Below are 18,172 nucleotides of genomic sequence, written 5' to 3' on the forward strand. Positions count from 1 at the left end.
GAAAGCGAGAGAAAGTGAAAGCCGAGCTAGCGGTCCTGCGGTGGCTGGCGGGGGTTGGCGGCGGTTGCAACGGCGGCGGCAGCAGCAGAGGCAGCGGCAGCGCGAAGCCCTTTTTGAGTTAGAACTGCTAAGGACTTTCTGCTAAGGACTCCTGCTGAGTACTGCCAGGGGCCGGAGCTGCTGGGAGCGCGCTTCCCGGACGCTGGGTGGTTGCTGTGAGTGGGGAGAGGAGGACCTTTGCCTGAGGTAGCCTGTTCTGTTTTAAAGGCTTGAAAATGTGGGTGCTTTCTACTTTATCTATCTGTGCCAATATCATAACTACTCTGATGGCTTTCACTTTCTGGTTTTGGGACTCAGTCTTTTGGTATCTTAATAAATTTTCTAGTTTATTTCCCCATATGGCAAACATGATGTATTTTGTGATGGATAATTATATCAGCATATTTGTAATCTCTATAGGCATTGTGAATATGGCATTGCTGATACAGATACTCAGTACCACACCCAGAAATAACTGGCCATGTAACCTTGAGCAAGTTACTTAACCCCAATTGCTGTAAAAAAAGAAAAAGAAAAGAATCTCACAAAGGACTAGAAAGTCTAAAAAAGAAAAGAAAAGAAAAAGAAATTGTGAATGATTTTGATAAGGAAAAGAGTGCTATGTTTGAAATCAAAGGACCTGGGTTTATATCCTGAATCTGACATTTTACTACCTATGTAATCTTGGATAAATCTTTTAATCTCTTTGGATCTCAATTTTCTTAACTGTAAAATTGGCAGGAGGTGGGAGAAGAGAGAGTACTAGATGACCTCAAAGTTCCTTTCAGGCTCTGAATCACAATAATCCGAAGATCTGAAGAGACAAATGTGGTCACACAGAGAGCTCTCTTATTAGATTTTTCTTCAAAGGGCACGTACAAAAGGTAGAAGTGAGGGCTCTTAACTGAATGTGATTACAAAGGAGTAGTACGGACTTCTAAAAACAGTTTTAGGAAGGTTAGATGCCAGATGAAGTTAAGGCTTATGAAAAACCAATAAGAACAACAAAATCGATCCATTTAATTATGTGTAGAGCAAGAAGAACAAAGACAGGCTAGGCCCACTGCTTGGGACAGATGGTATAATGTGAACATAGCAAGAAGAAAGGCAAACTAACTCAAGTTCTATTTTGCTTCAGTCTTTCTCTGTCAGGGGAATGAATTTCAAACTGGAAAACGTAGAACAAACATAGTTTAAGGGAGGATTGAAGCTTAGAATAGGTAGAGATATAGAAAGAGATAATGTAGTTCCTTTAAATGAGTTCAAGTCACCTGGCCCAGATGAATTAAATCCCAGGGTAAGTGAAAGAACTTTGAGGTTTGATCAAGGAGTTTCTGTCAGTAATCTTTGAGGCCGTGTGGAAAATAGGACAGATTTCAGAAAGACTGGAGATTGTAGCTGTTGCATCAATTTTAAAAAAAATGGGGGAAGGGAGACAGATTTCAAAAACCCTTAGTCAGTCAGCTTGATGACAATCCCTGGTCAAATTCTACAGGGGTTATTTAAACAATGGTCTGTGAACAATTCCAAAAAAGGGAAGTCATCATTACTCGAAACCAGCAGGAGCTAGTCATGCAAAACTATAGTTATTTCCTTTTTTAAACTCTTATCAGACTGGTAGTTTGGGGAAATCTGTAGACACAGGATGTCTGTATTTCAGTGAGGCACTGTTGGAATCTTTTGATGTCCCTATAGACTACATTGAGAAATGTAGTGGTGAGCATGGAAAGCTCAGTCAGTGGACTATGACTTTTAATCTGAAGGTCTGGATTTTGAGTCCCTATTCAAGTGATCTTTTTGAGATGACAGTATGACACAGCGGGGAGGATATTGAATCTTGGATCTTTAGACCTGGGTTTGAATCCCAGTTCTACTACATACTAGTTTTGTGATATTGGGAAAGTCTCTTTAAAATATGTCTGGTTCTCACATGTAAATTTAGGGCACTGGGATAGATGACTACTAAGGATCCATTTATCTCTAAATGCATGATTCTTTGATGAAGAGCAGTAGAGAAACCACTCCAATTTAATTGAACCAACATTCATTAAGTATCTACTATATGCAAGGCACTGTGATAGATATTGGGAATATACAAATAAAAAACCCACAAAACTATGATCCTTGACTTCCTCAAAGGGGAGTGTTGGGAGAAAGGGTGAGAAGATATGCATACAAATAAATTTAATACAACTTAGAAAACAATGAAGTTTATAGGGGACCAAACAGATTGGTCCTCTGAGATTCAAGGAAGGAAAGAATGCTTGCAGCAAGAGGTTTGGGGAAAGCTTAAATGAATGAGGTAGCAGCTGAGCTGAGACTTAAATGATAAGCTAAATTGAACAAGATGAAAAGTAGCAGTTCAGTAAAAGTACTGAACTTGGCTTATCAATCACCTGCTTAATAGCAGTTCATTTAAAATTACTCAAGTGGTATTCAAAAAAAACCAAGTTCAATGAATCTACAATATGAAAGGCAATCAAACAATCTATTTTAGTCTGGCTTCAATATTTATGAATCAATAATTTTGTCACTATGGGTTTTGAATCCATTGATGGGATGGAAGGGGAAACCATTTATTACACTGGTACTATATGTGAAACTAAGCTAAGAGCTAAAGAAACTAAGACAGTCCTTGCTCTTGAGAAGTTCTCATTCTAATTGAGGGACACAACAATAAAGAAGGGTTTGTCTGTGCTTTCATTTCATGGCATGTGGAAAGGTCAGATTGTATGAAGGCAGGGTAAGTAGCAGGGCACTTGTTGAGGTCCCCAAAACTTTTAAGGAGTAATGACACATCAGGCAGTCCCCTACCTAAAGAACAGTGTCTCCAAGGACTAGAATGGATGCAAAGTAGACTACAATCTCCCTTTAACTTAGTATAGTCAATCCTCAAATTTTGTGGGCATAATATTCCTAGAAAATTATGACAATGTTAAAAATGCAAATGTTGATACACTGAATTTCTGGGTAATAGGGGCTCAGGTTCCCCCAAACACCAAAAGCTGTAATCTTTCACTAGAGATTGCTGAAAATACATTTTTAACATGTAATTCTTTATAAGAAAGTATTAGTTTTAATAATATGAATTTTTCCTAAGATAGGAACCATGAAATAACCCATAAAATATAGTATACAAAATAAAATTGGCAACATGCAAAACATTTTTTCTCACTAGTCATTCCCTAGAATTTGTGACATTTTGTGTTAATACTTCAATTTAAAACAAGAACAAAAACAACATTAATTTCAGATAATATTTACCTTCCATAATACATGAAATCTTAATACCATAAATACTGGAGAGCACATAAAATTCTTAAAACTAAAACTTTTTATATTACAAATTTATTTTATTTGAGCATGGAGCAAAACAAGGATTCCCATTACACAATACAATAAAAAAGATGATTGCTCATAAAACTGCAAATCTACCATGTACAACTTGATATTCCCTCCAAATATACAAGAAAATTGTCATGTAAATTTCTTTTAAAAAAAACCTGTATCTTACCTTCTTCCACTGTGTCAAAGGGTAGTGTGATGGCATTGTACTACATAACAAATTGTCAATTCATTAACACCTAACTTGAGGCTTATAGAAGCTATAGATATTCTGGCCAGAAATTTATTTAACACCTTTATTTTCTCATTAAGCTGCATCATTGATTTTGTACATTTGCGTTTAGAGCCCAAAGGACTTGCCACATGCTTTGGGGACATAATTGCAACACAAAACTTTATTTTTAAAGACAAACAATGAAAATATGCAACTAATACACAAGGAGTTCTTTACAACAGTAGGGTGAACAAAACCAGTGAAGCAACTAGTAGGAAACCAGCCACTCCACAAACTTGCATGAATCACATCTCCATTTCCTTTGCAGTTGAACATAGCCATAAATATCTGTGGTTGCCCATGTGAAATTGAAAATGAGATTATTAATAAAATCATGTTTAATGCTTGAAGTCAGGAAAGTTAAACAGGGGAATGTTGAGGAGTGATTATAGATTAGTAGTTATAACCAAAGAAAAAAATCATTGGCTTCATCTCAACCTCGTGATACACTTCTCCTGACCTATGCTGGTCCTTAGACAACATATATAATTAAACCATTTCTGGAGTTTCTTCCAGTTTGGTAGAATCATTCAGAACTTGTGATACACTGGCACAGATTTTTAAAAAAGTGTCACTTCATGTCACGAGGTATTAAAGGAAGGCTTTGGTAGAGGTTCCATTAACAATACAGCATCTAGGCCAAGGGAGGTAATAGTCTCCCTATTGGTAATTTCTGATTTACCATTATTATACTCTGACTGTGAGGGAGGAAAATTCCACTGGGAACTATTTAAACATTCAATTTAAAAAAACAATTTTTTGTCTTTATTTCACTGTTTTCCCCTCAATTACATGTAAAAAAATTTTAACATTCTTTTTTTTAATTTTGAGTTTCAAATTCTCTCCCTCTTTCCCTACCCTAACCCCAACTTGAGAAAGCAAGTAATTTGATATAGATCTACATGTACAGTTATGTAAACATTTCCATATTAGCCATGTTACAAAAGAAAATGCAATGCCCCAAAAAAACCAACCGCAAAATAATAAAATTTTTAAAAGTATGCTGCAATCTGCAAAGAGACTCCATTAGTTCTTTCTTTAGAAATAGATAGCATTTTTTGTTGTAAGTCCTTCAGAATTGTTTTGGATCACTGTATTACTAAGAATAGCTGTTATTCTGATGCTATTATTACATAAAACATTTTCCTGGTTTTGCTGAGTTCACTCTGCATTAGTTCATGTAAATCTTCCCAGGTTTTACTGAAAGCATCCTGCTTGTCATTTCTTATAGTACAGTAGTATTTCATCACAATCATATATGACAACTTGTTTAGCCACTCCTCAACTGATGGACACCCAGTCTTCATTTACAATTCTTTGTCATCACAAAAAGAGATGCTATAAATATGTTTGTACCTACAGGTCCTTTTCCTTTGATCTCTTTGGGGGTATAGACCTTGTAATTGGTATTGCTGGGTCAAAAGCCATGCACAGTTTGGTTGCCTTTTGGACATAGTTCCAAATTATTCTCCAGAATGATTGGATCAGTTTCCAACTCCACCAACAATGCATTAGTGTACCAATTTTCCCACATCCTCTCCAACATTTATCATTTTCCTTTTTTTCTTGTCATATTAGCCAGTCTGATAGATGTGGGGTGGTACCTCGGAGTTACTTTAATTTGTATTTCTCTAATCAAAAATGACTTAGAACACTTCTTCATCATATATCTATGTATAGCTTTGATTTCTTCATCCAAAATTGCCTTTTTTATCCTTTGATTTATTAGTTGAAGAATGGTCTGTATTCTTATAAATTGGACTCAGTTCTATAGATGTTTGAGAAATGAGGCCTTTATTAGAGACACTTGCTATGTAGATTGTTTCCCAGATTTCTGCTTTTCTTCTAATCTTCTTTGCATTGGTTTTGTTTATGGAAAAGCTTTTTAATTTAGTATAATCAAAACTATCTATTTTACATTTTGTAAAGTTCTCTATCTCTTGTTTGGTCACAAACCAGTAGCTCACTTAACTTCTTTAAGAATTTGGATGCTATGCCACTTGGTGCATATGTGCTAAGTATTGATATTACTTCATTATCTATTTGACCTTTAAGCAAAATGTAGTTTCCTTCCTTATCTCTTTTAATTATGTCTATTTTTGCTTTTGCCTTGTCAGAGATCAAGATTGCTATACCTTATTATTTTTTACTCCACCTGAAGTATAATAGATTCTGCTCCAGTTCCTTATCTTTACTCTTGTGTGTCTTTCTGCTTCAAATGTGTTTCTTATAAACAGCATATTGTAGGATTCTAATTTTTGATCTACTCTGCTATCCATTTCTTTTTTTAATTATTTATTTATTTTTAGTTTTCAACATTCATTTACACAAGATTTTGAGTTCCAAATTCTCTCCCTCTTTCCCTCCCCATCCACCCTCATTGATAAGACAAGCAATTCAATATAGGTCATACATATGTAGTTATGCAAAACACTTACATAATTGCCCTGTTGTGAAAGACTAAGAAAAAAAATAAAAAATTTTAAAAAGACTATGTATATTTCCCTTCATCCTATCCCATCCACCATAATAGAATACTATTTTCTCCTTTGACCCTGTCCCTTTTCAAAAGTGTTTGCTTCTGACTACCTGCCCCCAATTTGTACACCCCTCTTTCATCCCCCCTCTTACTCCCTTCCCCCTTTCCTGTAGGGTAAGATACCCAATTGAGTGTGTGCATTATTCCCTCCATAAACTAATTCCGATGAGAATAAGGTTCACCCATTCCCTCTCACTCCCCCTTACCCTACATTGTGAAACCTTTTTCTTGCTTCTTTTATGTGAGATAATTTATCCCATTCTATTTCTCCCTTCCTCCTTGTTCCAATATATTCTTATCTCACTCCTTAATTTTATTTTTTAGATATTATCCCTTCATATTCAACTCACCCTGTGCCATTTATCTATCAATCTACCTATCTATCTATCTACCTACCTATCTATCTATTTCCTCCAATTACCCTAATACTGAGAAAGGTCTCATGAGTTACAAATATCATCCTTCCATGTAGGAATGTAAATAGTTCAACTTTAATAAGTCCCCTATGATTTCTCTTTCTTGTTTACCTTTTCATGCTTTTCTTGATTCTTGTATTTGAAAGTCAAATTTTTTATTTAGCTCTGGTCTTTTCATCAAGAATACTTTAAAATGGTGAGTGGGGCAGAGTCAAGATGGTGGAGTAGAAGCAGGACCTCTGAGCAGCTCCAGCTTCCACCTTCCCCAATCAAGGTAAAAAGGGGACTCTGAATAAACTTTGGAGCTGCAGAACCCGCAAAATGACACAGAGAAGCTAACCTCCCCCTGAGGACACCCTGGCAGACTGGCAGGAATCAGCCAGCATAGAGCTCTGGAAGCTGAGCCCAGGCCCGTGTGAGCCTGAGGTTTTAGCCCACGGGTGGGTCTGACCAACTGCTGGCTGGAAGGACTCCAGATCACCAGCAGCTGTGGCAGTCCAGAATTATCAACGCATAGATGTGAAGGACAAAGTGAGAGGTCAGTGCAGTCTTGAAATTGTGGGAGTGCCTCAGCTTTTGCCCCCAGGGCAAGAAGCCGCTGAGACACTGGCACAGCCAGCCAGTACCACGTGGCAGCTTCAGCTCCTGGCCTGCAGAGTGTAGGGGGACCAAGTGACCAGTCTGAGGGGGTAATTGCTCTTGCTTTAACCTGCTTGGATCTGGATTGCTGTCTAGGGTGGAGGTCCTGGGGTGTGTGTCCAGCTTGCCAGAGCATGTGGAGACCTCAGAGAGGGCACCCATCTAATACCTCCGGCAGCTGAGAAAACCCCAGCGTTTGGGATGAAAGCTCACCTGTCTGGTGGCAGAGTCTTACTGTGGCAAAAAGCCCAGGGGTCAAGTGACTGAGGGGCGACATGACCAAGAATACTTGAAAGTTCCATTTTCCCCTGAGGTATTATACTCAGTTTTTCTGGGTAGGTGATTCTTGGTTTTAATCCGAGCTCCTCTGACCTCCGGAATATCATATTCCAAGCCCTCTTATCCCTTAATTTAGAAGCTGCTAGATTTTATGTTTTCCTGATTATATTTCCACAGTGCTCAAATTTTTTTTCTTTCTAGCTGATTGTAATATTTTCTCCTTGACCTGGGAACTCTGGAATTTGGCTACAATCTTCCTAGGAGTTTTCCTTTTGGAAATTCTTTCAAGAGGTGATCGGTGGATTTTTTCAATTTCTCTTTTACCCTCTGGCTCTAGAATATCAGGGCAGTTTTCCTTGATAATTTTTTGAAAGATGATGTCTAGGCTCTTTTTTTGACCATGGTTTTCAGTTAATCCAATAATTTTTAAATTATCTCACCTGGATCTATTTTCCAAGTAAGTGGTTTCTCCAGTGAAATATTTCACATTGTCTCCTATTTTTTCATTCTTTTGGTTCTGTTTTATAATTTCTTGACAATGTGATAGACCCTTCCGGTAAGCCTTCCAGGCTGTCTTGGACTGGAAATGTGTTTCACTCTGTCATTTTGTGGGTTCTATAGCTCTAAAAATTATTTAGAGTCGTTAGAGGTATTTCAAGGTGTTTGGGAGAGATCTCACGTGAGTCCCTGCACTTCCTCTGCCATCTTGGCTCTACCCCCTATCCATTTCTTTTTTATGAGAGATTATATTCCATTCACCTTCACAATTATGATTGCTATTTGTGTATTTCCCTCCATCCTATTTTCCTTCCTTCTTTGTCTTCTCTCTTCTTTCACCCTTTTCCTCCTTGACAGTGTTTTGCTTCTATCAACTACTTCCCTCAGTCTGCCCTCTCTTCTGTCAGTCTTTACACACACATAGATACACACACAGGCACTCACACACACACACACACACACACACACACACACACCACCTTTATGAAAGCTCCTCCCTTCCTACTTTCCTGTCCAGTAAGATATATTACTATATTCAACTGTTTGTGTTCCTTCTTTGAACCAACATTAATGAAAGTAAGGTTCAAGTGATGCCAATTGCCCACCCTCCTATCTTCCCCTCCACTATAATAGTTCTTTTTTGTTTCTTCATGTGAAATAATTTACCGCATTCTGCCTCTCCCTTCCTTCTGTACCCAGTGTATTATTCTTTCTCATCCTTTAAATATTTTTTTATGTCATTACTTCAAATTCACCTTATACCCAAACACTCTGTCTATGTATATTCCTTCTAGTTCTACTATTAATGGTACAATTTTTAAGAATTACTAGTAACATCTTCCAATTTAGGGATGTAAACAGTTCAGCTCCATGGAATCCCTTATGTTTTCTTTTCCCTTTTTAGCCTTCTCTTAGGTCTTGATATTGGAGAGCAATTTTTTTTAATTCTGGTCTTATGAAAGCTTAAAATCCTTCCATTAATTGAGTAACCATATTTTCCCCTTGTAGTACTATCTTACTTTCATTGATAAGGTGATTCCTTGTTGTGTTTAGCTTCTTTGCCTTCTGGAATATCATACTCCATGACTTCCTATCCATTTAAAGTTGCAGTTGCTAAGTCCTGTATAATTCTGATTGTGGCTCCCAATATTTGAATTTTTTTTCCTGGCCACTTGCAGTATTTTTTCCTTGACCTGATCATTCTGAAATTTGGTTATAATGTTCCTTGGAGTTTTTATTTTGGATTCTCTTTCCCAAGATGATTAGGGGATTCTTTCAATGCTTATTTTACTCTCTGGATTCTAGAATATCAGGGCAGTTTTCCTTGATAATTTCTTGAAAGATGCTGTCCAGGTCTTCCTTTTGATTATGGCTTTCAGGTAGTCTGATGATTCTGATATTGTCTCTCTATTTATTTTCTAAGTCAATTGTTTTTCCAGTTTTACATTTTCTTCTATTTTTTCATTCTTTCAAATTTGATTGATTCTTGGTGTCTCATAGAGTCATTAGTTTCCACTTGCCCGATTCTAACTTTTAAGGAATTGTTTTACCCAGCTGGCTTTTTTATTTATTTTTCCATGTAGCCTATTCTATTTTTCAGGGAGTTGTTTTCTTCAGTGGATTTTTGTACCTCCTTTTCCATTTGACCAATTCTATATTTAAGCAATTGTTTTCTTTTTCCAAGCTGTTGACTCTTTTTTCATAATTCTCTTGTGTCACTCTCATTTCTTTTCCCAATTTTTCTTCTACCTCTCTCTCATATGATTTTTAAGCTCCCTTTTGAGCTCTTCCATGAGTTCTTTCTGGGCTTGAGACCACTTCCCATTTTGGGGGGGGGGAAGAGAGAGGGGGCTTGTTGCCCATAGGTGTTTTGATATTGTCATCTTCTGAGCATGTGTCTTAGTCTTCCCTGTCATCATAATAACTTTCTATGGTCATATTCTTTTTTTTTTGGTGGTTGTTTGGTCATATTTTGTTGTTTTGTTTTGTTTTTGCCTTTTTCCTTTCTTTACATTTGAGCTGTGCTCCCAGAGTAGAAGCGGGCAAGTTTCTTGTGCCAGTAGGTGCAGGCCCTGGCTATTTACCTGGTGCTACACTAATGTTGCCCTGAGACCCATGGTGAACATTCATGTCTGGTGCTGCACTGAGGAGGTATAGTGGAGGATGGCTGATGCTACTGGAGGTCATAGGACTCTGGCAGCTTACCTGGTGCTGAGCTGGTGTTCTAGCGATGGTGTCTTGCATGTGCTGAAGTTAGTGGGGTGTTCATTTCTGGGGCTACACTGAAGCACATGGTGATCTAGCCTCTGGAGGCTGCCTGTTTGTATGGGATTACACTGAAGTACAGGGACCTAGCTCTAGCAGCTGCCTGTTTGTTTAGGTACTGGGAAGGTTGGTGTCTACCTGTTTTCCCAGGGCTAAACTGAAGCTCATGGTGGCTCTTAGAGCTGGAGTCTGCCAGTTCTGGTTACACTGAGGCATGGTTTGGGGGAAGGGGGAGAGGAGTGTTGGTTCTATTGTTGGTATTTGCTGTCTCCATCACACTGAGGCTCAGGGTCTCCCACTGGTTTATTGACTTGGGGCTTGCTGGGATGCTTCCTGTCCTGGACTGCATTCCTCTTTTGCCAAATTGAGAAAGTTCTTACTTGCTGATCTTCCAAGTTCCTTGGGCTCAAAGGTTGTTTCACCCCATCTTTTTGCTGGTTCTGCTGTTCCATGATTTGTTTTGGGTACTATTTTATGGTTGTTTGAAGGTTAATGTGGGAGAATTTGGGATATTTACTGCTTACTCTGCTATCTTGGCTCCCAGAAGTCTCCCTTAACTCAAAGTTAGAAGTTAACAAACTTATAAATTTGACTCAGTTCTCTATATATTTGAGAAATAAGACCTTTATCAGAGAAACATTCTGTTATTCCCCACCCCACCCCCTGGGTTTCCTCCTTTTTTCTAATCTCGGCTTCATTTCTTTTGTTTGTGCTAAATCTTTTTAATTTTATGTAAACAAAATTATTCATTTTATGTCCTGTAGTGTTCTCTTATCTCTTCTTGGCTCATACATTCTTCCCTTATCTATAAGTCTAACAAGTAAAATATCCCATTCTCTTCTAATTACTTATAACATCACCTTATAGATCTAAATCCTGTACCCATTTTGACCTTATCTCTGTGTACTGTGTGAAAAGTTTGTCTATACCTACTTTCTGCCAAATTCTTTCCAGTTTTCCCAGTAATTTTTGTCAGACAGTTATTTTTTTGTTCCAAAATCTTGGATCTTTGCCAAAGATCCTGTGGTCATTGACTACTATGTATTGTGTATCTAATGTATTCCACTGATACACCACTCTATTTCTTAGCCAATACCAGATTGTTTTGATGATTATCACTTTGTAATACAATTGGAGATATAGTACTGCTAAGCTACCTTCCTTCACATATTTTTCATTGATTCTTTTGATATTACTTACCTTTGTTCTTCCAGATGAATTGTGTTATGGGGTTTGTTTTTTTTTTTGGCTCTATAAAATAAATTTTTGGTAATTTGATTGGAATGGCACTGAATAAGTAAATTAATTTAGGTATAAGTGTCATTTTTATTATAATGGCTTAGTCTAATTATGAGCAATTGATAGTTTTCCAATTGTTTAGATCTAACTTTATTTGTGTGAAAAATGTTTTGTAATTGTGTTCATACACTGCCCAGCTTTGTCCTGGCAGGTAGACTCTCAAGTATTTCATAGAGTCTACAGTTATTTTAAATGCAATTTCTCTATCTCTTCCCTCTGAACTTTGTAGGTAATACATAGAAACACTAATGATTTATGTGGGTTTACTTAATATTGTGCAAATTTGCTGAAGGTGTTAATTACTTCAACTAGGTCTTTAGTTGATTCTCTAGGATTCTGTTGGTATACCTTCATATCACTTACAAAATGTGATAGTTTTGTTTCCTCATTGCCTGTTCTAATTCTTTCAATTTCTTTTTCTTGTCTTATTGCTATAGCTATCATTTCTTGAACAATTTTGAATAATAGTCATGATAGTGGCGTTCTTTCTTCACCCCTGATCTTATTGAGAAGGCTTCTAGCTTATCGCTATTACAGATTATGTTTACTGATTATTTTAGATAGATTTTGCTTATCATTTTAAGGAAAGCTCCATTTTAATTCTATACTTTCTAGTGTTTTTAATAGAAATGAGTATTATATTTTGTAAAAAAGGGTTTTATGCATCTATTCAGATAATCAAATGATTTTTGTTGGTTTTGTTATTGATATGTTCAATTGTGCAGATAGTTTTCCTAATACTGAACCAGCCCCATATTCCTGGTAGGGATCCCAAGTGGTCATAATTTTTTGATATATTGCTGTAATATCATTGTTAATATTTTATTTAATTTTTTTGCATCAATATTCATTAGGGAAATTGGTCTTTTGTTTTCTTTCTCTTTTTTTTTTTTTACTCTTCCTGGTTTAGGTATCAGCACCATATTTGTGTCATAAAAGAAATTTGGTAGGAATCTTTCTTTGCTTATTTTTACAAATAATTGTAATTGTAATCCAAATAATTGTAATCCAAAATCTTGGATCTTTGCCAAACACTAGATTACTGTGGTCATTGACTACTATGTAATATGTATGGAAATTAATTGTTCTTTAAATATTTGTCAGAACTCACTTTTGAATCCATCTGATTCTGAGGATTTTTTTTCCCCTCAAGGAGCTCAGTTATGGCTTGCTTAATATCTTTTTTTCTTTAAGATAGGATTAAGTATTCAATTTCCTCTTCTGTTAATCTGGGCAATTTATAATTTTGTAAATATGCATGCATTTCACTTAGATTATCAGATTTATTGGCACATGATTGGGTAAAATATCTTCTACTAATTACTTTAATTTCATCTTCACTAGGGCAGCTACAAGGTGCAGTTGATAAAGTACCAGGCCTTGGTCAGAAAGATTTGAATTCAAATCTGGCCATGAACATTTACTAGCTATGTGACCCTGGGAAAGTCAATCAATTCCGTTTCCTCAATTTTTCATCTGTAAAATGATCTAGAGAAGGAAATGACAAACCTTCCAGTATCTTTATCAAGAAAACCTCAAATGGGGCCATGGAGAACTAGACACAACTGAACAACAACAATAGTAGCAACAGCAACATCTTCACTAATGGCGAATTAAACATTTTCATCTCTGATATTGGTAATTTTATTTTCTTCTTTCTTTTTTTAAATCAAATTAACCAAAGGCAATAAGTTGTGTTTTGTCCGTGATGAGTTTGATTTACCTATAGGAATCTAGGTGGAAGTGCCCAGTGTGTAGATGATGATGAAGAATAAGAACCCAGGATAGAATTTGGGGTTGAATACTAGAAATACAGTAGTTATCAGCATAAAGATGATAACAACTCAGGGAAGCAGTTGAGTCCACCAAGAAAAAGAGTATGGAGAAGAAGACACAGGATAGAGTTTTATGGATCATAGTTAGGGATGAGTAATAAATGATCATCTTGCAACCATACATGTCAGAGGAGAATGAGGAGAAATCAGTGTTATGAAAGCTGAGTATGTAGAAGGAGAGGTTCAAAGTGCAAAAAGTATGCATGCCCAAGTTCAACATTAGCTTATCCATACAAGGCAATTTCCAGAATGACTGTAACTTCCATGCACTTCATAATCCACTCAACCAAACCCAAAGACAGAAAAGCTAAATGAAAACTTCCCTGAGATATTTCCCCAGGGTACACACATTTAATATTCATCTCATATCCTTGCCCTTCTCCTCCCCCTAGTTTCAACCCTACAAACAAAACAGGATACACAGGGAGTCACACAACTAACACAGAAGGTATCGTGACATGGGCTACAATTCTAAAGCTAAGTGCCAGACTAAATCCAAACTAACCATTCCCAAGCAACTCTAGAGAATACTGCTTTTGGTGCAGTGGACAGAGTGGCAAACAGAGAGCCAGGAAGACCTGAATTCAAATCTAGCCTCAGATACGGTGTGACCCTGGACAAATCACTTAACCCTGTTTGCCTCAGTTTCCTCATCTGCAAAATGAGCTAGAGAAGGAAATGGTAAACCACTCCAGTATACTTGCCAAGAAAACCCCAGATGGGGTCATAAAGAATCAGACACAACCGAAATGACTAAACAACAAAATTCTGCCTTAGCAGAACCAGTGTCCAGTCTCACACAGTCACTAACACTATGTTTCTCTGGACTTACTTACATTGCTTGTGACGGTCCCTGGAAATGAGGTGAGTGATAGTAAGCTTCTAGCCTTATGGTGAACATCTTCTGTTCACTAATATGTGAACATCTCCATAGGGACAGGATAAATACAAATGCAGGATGATATGACTATCCTGGCTCATGTTGCCATGTTTACTGATGCTCATACCACTCAGAGCACATATGGAGTGTGCTGTACTTAGATTTGGGTACCAGATTATTGAAAATACACTGACAAAATGAAAGGGTTTCAGAAGATGGGGAAGAGACATGAATGTGAATCTTATTAGGAATGATTGAAGGAGTTTGGGATAATTAGTCTTGAGAAGATTTGGGGATGTATGTGGAGGGTTAGATTTGAGACCTATAATTCAGTAACAGCTTTAGAAAGACTGTCATCCTGAAAAGTATCGCCTTAGTCTATGTTGACCAAAAAGGCAGAGGTAAGATTAATGAATAGAAGTTATAGAAAAGCATATTTCAGCTCAATGGGAAACAAAGAAAAAACAAACAAACCATGACCACCTTCTAATAATTAAATTCATTCCCCCACCCACCTTGGAAATTGGTTGACAGTGGAGATCATCAGTCAGAAGCTGGATCATTTCCATCATGGGATGGGTGATTGGACCTTTAAATGAACTCTAAAGTTTTATCTAACTCTAAGATTCAATTATTCTATTTTCAATGTTAGAAAGCAGGAAGAAAATAATCCTGGGAGAGGAGAAGGTTGAAGATATTTGAGAGAGAAGGAATAATTTATGATAGAAAGATCTGAAGGGAAGTGATAAAGTTGGGGGGCAGTTCCAGAGAATAGGTGAAGGGTTAGATTTAGATAGGAGAGAGATCATTTCTTCTGAGGAATGAGGAGCCCTTTGAAAGAGAAGTTTCCTCTGTTCCATGGAATGATGTTGGCACTCCACAGATACCACACAAAAGTGGATGTCTAATATTGATCACTTGAAGAAAAGTTGAGTCTTGGTGCTTGACAGTGTCTCTGCTGAGGGGCACTAGGGTGGCCACATGTTGACCAGACATGAATAATCAGGAGATATACCATCTCCCTGGGCCATGAAATTAGTATGCTACTGGGACTGAAAGAAGGTTTTGCAGAATATGAGTCAATGATGCAACAGGAAAAAAAGTAATTGGCCCTTTCATTTGGTGTGTTTAAATGGAAGGTTATATGACTTAACTGGAAACATCCAAATCTGGAAACATAGATAAGGAAAGGAAAGACCAAAAGGGTAAGGATTCTAGGACAATACTAACTCCACAAACTATGGCAGCAGCTGACAATTCTGAAACAGGCAAGGGGAAAACAAAGATATAATAGGAAGATTTCTAGATCATCAGACCCAATAGTCTTCAGGCAATGGCAGAAGGAAGAGGAAGTAAATAATGGTTACCTCATGTATCTGGTATATCATTACCTCACAGTATAGCCAGTTTGATGGGTGAGACTCTTGGGTCCAGCATTACTCCATACACAAGAGCTGTTCCAGGATGCTGGGGAAGACCATGTGCTTTATAGGCAGGAATGTGGTCACACTCAGATTCCTATAATTCATTTCCTATCTCTGAGGTGAGGAAGTGCTAATCAATGAAGTTGGATGGCAGATGGAAGTTTCTAGCATAGGTGACTCCTGGAAAATTTTGCGGAAAAGGAAAGATTTCCAGGCAAGAGAAAAAGCTGTGTCCAGAACAGAGATAGTCTATTGTAAGAAAGATTAGTTCCACCTCTCAAAAAAAAACATTGGGTTTTTTTTTTCCAGAAAACAATATATTCAGGATGTGATAGCAAGCCTCCTAAGATGTGACAAATCTAATTACACTACCTACTCTTGGCAGACCAATTCTACCTCTGGTAAGAACCTAGAAAGTGCATCTAAGAAGTATGCATTCCTGTGCAAGTTAATGAAGTTTGGGGGGGGGGGCAAGATGAATTCATTGCTGCTGTCAAATGAAGGCAGGGACCTCCGCAGAGAAAGACAAATACGAGAAGTTGTTTAAGAAAATGGTAAAGGCAAAGGGATCGAAGAAAAAAGGAAAGGACCTATATGTACAAAAATATTTATAGCAACTTTTTGTGGTGACAAAGAATTAGAAATGGAAAGGATGCTCATCAGTTGTGGAATGACTGAAAAAAAATATGGCATATGATTGTGATGAAGTTTTATGGTGCAATGGGAAATGATGGGGGAGGATGATTTCAGAAAAACATGGTAAGAACTATATGATCTGATGCAAGTGAAGTGAGAAGAATCAGATCATTCTGCAAAGTAACAATGTTATAATCATGATAGACTGTGAAATTTGATCAATCCAATGATCCAAGACAATTCTAAAGCTCTCATGATGAAAAAATGCTATCCATCTCCACAGAGAACACAGATGAATTCTGAGGGCAAACTAAAGTGTAATTTTTCTCACTTTCTTTATTTTTATTGCTTTTTTGATATATGGCTAATATGGAAATACATCTTGCATGATTTCACATGTATAATTGATAACATGTTGTTTGCCTTCTCAGGGGGTGTGAGAAAAGACGGGAAGGAGGAGAAAATTTGGAACTCAGAAATTAAAAAGAAAAGAATGTTAAGAATAAATAAAAAATAATTTTAAAAAGAAGATGGAGGGTGATAATGTGTTTGATTTTTTTGGACCACAGTTTCAAATATGGAAGGATAAACTTCTGACAAGGAATGGAAGGTATCTAATGAGAATCAGGAAAAATACATATGGTTGGAGATTTATGGATCTAATGAAGGGGGTTTTTAACTTAAAATGAAGAAAAGAAGGTGAGTAAGACAGTTGACCTAAGCCAGATATGACAGAAAAATTTAGGTACAATGGGAAAAGAAGAATACTATAGTACAGAGACCAAGGGAGGTAATATATCAAGAAAGGAGCAGTTATAAAACTCTCCCTTGTGTGTCTAAAGACAAATGTGCAAAGCATAAATGTTAAATAAGGCAAACCAGAGATTTGAATGCAGCTGGATGGTGCAGTGGATAGATCACTGGACCTGGAGTCAGGAAAACTAATTTTCCTGAGTTCAAATCTGACCTCAGACACTAGGTATGTGACCCTATGCAAATCACTTAACATTGTTTGCCTCAGTTTCCTCATCTGAAAAATGAACCAGAGAAGAAAAAGGCAAACCACTCCAATATCTTTGCCAAGAAAAACCCAAATGGGGTCATGAAGAGTCAGACACAACTGAACATACAATAGGTAAGTTGCTTAACCTGTTAGAATCTCACTTCCCCCATTTATAAAATGGGGGAAGTAATACTTACACTACTTATCGTACTGTTGTGATGAATTTTTAAACAAGATGAATCATATTGTGTGTGTGTGTGTTTCTAACCAAAAGAAAAAATAACAAATTGAAAAAAATGCCTGGCAAATATGAAAAAGAAGAAAAAAAAACCTTGGCATTTAAAATAGATAAGAAACTCTGAATATTTACAAAGCAACTCCTACTCCCTAATGCATAAATGGTCAGACAATTTTAAAATGGATAAGTGGAACGGATAATTTTCAAAAGAAGAAATACAAATTGGTAATAATCACTTGACAAAATAAAATGCACAATTTCATTAATAGCTAGAGAGATGCAAAGTACAACAACTTCTAGAAATCATGCCCATCAAAATGGCAAAAAATAATTAAAAGTAATGAAACCTAGTGCGATTGGGATTCTATAAAGAAACATACTCAGTTGCTTCAGGTCAAATTACCAATAGCAACAAAAAATGGAGACCAATTTGACTGTAGGAAATAAAAGTTTCCAAAATATTCCTATCCTTTTACCCAATACTTTCACTTTTAATAATATGTCCTGAAATTGTTATAAAAACAAGTAAAGCTCTGTACAAAGATTTTCATAGCCTTATTTGT

Source organism: Petaurus breviceps, unplaced genomic scaffold (genome assembly GCF_028583685.1).
Source record: "Petaurus breviceps papuanus isolate PSGF00001 unplaced genomic scaffold, PetGlider_PUasm1.0 91133, whole genome shotgun sequence".
Taxonomy (NCBI): Eukaryota; Metazoa; Chordata; class Mammalia; order Diprotodontia; family Petauridae; genus Petaurus; species Petaurus breviceps.